Below are 4,008 nucleotides of genomic sequence, written 5' to 3' on the forward strand. Positions count from 1 at the left end.
CGATTACTCTCCAGGTATAGGGCAAACGCAAGCAAAATATTTATCCTCCTCGACCTACAAGGACTTAGGAAACTTTTTTTCCCCAGTTGTATATAACAAAAAGAATCAAGTTGTTTTGGATAATTCTGAATTGGCCCTCATAGCTACACGTCTTCAGCAACAGATTTTGACTTACTGTCGAAATTACAAGACAGATGGTAAAATAAATAAGTAAAGATGAAGCAGTATATGAGGACTGGCATAAGGAACCACACTAAAATTAGGCTTATAGCCAAGCTTTGTGTCTGTCAATCTGTTTTCATGGCATCATATCCACGTACAGCATGACACTAGTGTTACCACTTTAAGTTATAATAGTTCCTCTGATGACTTGACTCTCTTGGTGTTACTACAGACTCACGAAGGTCATGCGTCGAAGGCAAGTAACAGAGAACCGTTGCCTGGCCCATGAACGGAGAAGGAATCACTTCTTAATAATGCTACCTATTAAGTCTATTATTCGCTCGACCTCTCCTGTCGGAGTGACCACGTCCGTTTCAAGGTCAGAGAAATAGTTCTCCCTGTGTATTTAGCGACAGATAATAACCGACACGAGTTACAGAAAAGTTACCAACTAATGGTAATTCCTCGTCTATGTCACAGAACCCGGGTGTCTTCCACACCTCCACGCTGGCCATAGCCGTTCCCATTTGCGAGGAGGAATGGTATAGAATGGAGCTGTTCCACATCCTGCCATACCACCATCATCACCCAGACACTATCAGAGGGAAGGCCATTGTCTTTGAAATTCAGCCACGTTAGGATGCTCACAGACACAAGGCTGATGGGTCCTATGTTCCAAGGCTTCATGGTAAGACGAGTAATATTCCATCTAGGTGTTCCTGCCCAGTCGACCTCCTGTGGCTTGAAGGTTCACACACCACTACTAAAGTCACTTCTGACAAATAGACAGTCTTCCCTTCCCAGTGCCTGAATCAACTATTTCTTGTGGCCTGTAAGAGGTCGCCACCATTGTCTAGATACATCTCTCTCTCCTCAGACAACTTGGCCAGGTGTGTGAATTGTGCATATCGGTTTAATGCCTATTTTTCGTAAGTCTATGACACTAATCCAGTATTATATATAATGCTATATCTTAGGCCCTCTTGAAGATTAGAATTATCCTTGATTCATCTTAGCTTTCCAGCGGATTTAAGGCCCTATCTAGGGAAAGAAAAAACTTTGCCAACAGAACAGAACTGAAACGCCAGGCCCATAGGATTCAATTGTCTTAACTTCCTCCATTAAGTCCCTACAGAAACATGGCTAATCTTCTTTGCTAATCGCCCGATACTGGAACATGAAACTGATAAGAATGGCACTCGTTGGTGAAACTAGGATTTAGGTATTGTCAGCCACATGGGACCTGAAATGGGAATTCATGGAAACCTCGATTCCAGAAGCATGAGAACCAAGGCAAGACTCACAGCTAAATTATCCAGCACCAGAATTCTTCTTCAAAGTTGCCTGGAACGAAAAAGAATATGCTGCTGATTTTACTGGCTCCTAACGCCTGTTCTTTCCATCGAGAGACACGAAGATCCGCAAATTTGAAATCTTCAGAGGAGTCAGGAAGACGACAGAAGACGACCAACCATGACAACCTCTGCTATGCGCTAAGTAAGGACTCACTTCGACGATCTCCCCGGCCGGACGAGCCACCCCAGGCAGCGCTGCCTCACCGATCTACAGATGTCGCAGCGACGGACGACATTAAAAGGCAATATGTCATCATCTGCAAGCCTGAGTATGGTCTCCCTAACGGCTCACAGGAGAGACCGCCTAGTCTCGATGGCTGGTCTTACAAGCACCGTCACACCATCCTGCTCGGTATAACTTGGCTTTGAGAGAGGTGGTACGACTCATGAACACAACGTAACAACCCTTTGACACGAGGGTATAAAGCATGAACACGAAACGTCAACCCTTGGATATCATCATGGCCTGGTACTCTCCCCAAACCACTGAGGGTCGAGTCAAAAGCCAGACAATCATAGCCAAGGGTCGTCCCGTCGTGCTCAAGGGTCTTAACGTCGTCCATAATGGTCATAACGTCATATGGAAGTGTTATGGGGTTTTCCCCACCATAGACAAGATGGGTTACTTCTCCACATATCACATTTCCTATCACCACAACAGCTCTGTACTCAACGACACTCATCAACCTTTCCCGTATGACGTATATCTGAATTGTACAGACTAGACTCTCGCTTCATGCGTAATAGAATAAATCGATCTCCATCTCATCTATAACAACAAACAACCACAGACTTACCTCACAATGGATGAGTATCAGGCCATCACAACTACACTACCGTTCGTTTTTAAGGTTCTGAATATCTGGGAAGAGAATTGTAGAACGTGTCTTTCAGGTACTGCTGACCATCGCAGTGGAGTGAATATAAATCCCGTAGCACAAGGCGGAAACTACACGTTCCCATCTCGTTCAGATTACCAACTGAATAATGTAATTCACTCCACTCAACGCCTAAGACCACTCCTTTTATTCATCTATTACCAAATTTCTTAAAAAACAAAACTACACTGTGTATATACGTAAGACATCCTTGCTGCTTACACTGATAACCTGGGATGGATATACACACGACCTGTACGGCGTATTCACCAAGCAAGGGCGTATGGGAGGCGTATATGTCTCCTAGTCGGCGTATACATTTTCTAAGCGGTACATCAACTGGCCAGCATCTACTACATCAGCCGGGCGACGCGTCATTAAGCACCCTTATCCCTCCACACTTGCTAAGCCACCTGCTCGAGGCTTCGAGCCATTGTCGCCCGTCTAGCAGGAGCTCCTCATCAACTGCGTCCAGACCACCACTGGCCACGACCCTGCTTTTGTCTCGCCCTAAATCCTGCGCCATTATTCGTGCTACCACTACCTTAGCTCAAAGGGGTTGTCCACGCAACCCACATGCAACTTTCCGAGAGTTTAACCATGATGTTATGCGATCAAGAATTCTCATTAAAGGTCCATAAATGCTGGAGTCGTGTGTGTGTGTGTGTGTGTGTGTGTGTGTGTGTGTGTGTGTGTGTGTGTGTGTGTGTGTGTAAGTGGGAGGAGGTTATTTGTTATTTATGTGGGAAGCACCAGCTGTCGCAGCAGCAGCCGGAGCTGGCTCGCCAGGTGGCTCATGTGCGGACGTGACGATGACGAGTCTCCTTGATGATGTCTGAGTTCTGAGGCACTCTAAGGTATGCCCGCGGGTAGGCTCGAGTGCATACGGTGTGGGAGGGATGAACATCTCAGGAGCGGCGCCCACCACACCAGGTGTCGTGTGCCCTTACCACAAGATGTTCCGTGTGTGCACCAGAGAAAATGTATCTGTCATAAATCAGTTATGTTATCTCGTTTTCTGCTCTAAAGAAGAGACATCACTTTGCTTAATGTTCAAACAGGGATCAAGAGTAGTTAGAACCAGTGTTAAGCTGGCTGCTAATGGGACACTTAATATCACAATTGTCTTTCCCTGATAATAGATGGTAATAAAACAGCCTCTTCAGCTTCGAAAGAAACCTAAATACATATTTAGGGAGCAATAAAGCGTGCAATTTCTAAGAATCATTTTGGTCATTTACCCATTCCTCTTGTATCACCATCAGTCACAATCTTAATAAAGGCATTGTACAAAGAATGAGATGAATCTGGTCGCGGATTAAAAGAGGGGGTGGGGGGGGAAAGAGAATATACAACACTATAAACACTAGAATTATGAAACAGCCCTCCATATAAACATAGTCCCGTGCACTAGTTACGATAAACACAGTCAGTCACTCATGGTACGACACACACACCACGAGTAATGAGTTCAACCTGACAAAATGACTTTTGACCTCTTACGACTACGGTAGTACACTACGGTACCTTGAGGACGACTGTGGCGCGTTCATTTCAGCACGGCGGTGTGACCCTTTGCGTGTGACGGACGACCTGGGCTCTGAACTGATCCT

Source organism: Panulirus ornatus, chromosome 2 (assembly GCF_036320965.1).
Source record: "Panulirus ornatus isolate Po-2019 chromosome 2, ASM3632096v1, whole genome shotgun sequence".
Classification (NCBI taxonomy): Eukaryota; Metazoa; Arthropoda; class Malacostraca; order Decapoda; family Palinuridae; genus Panulirus; species Panulirus ornatus.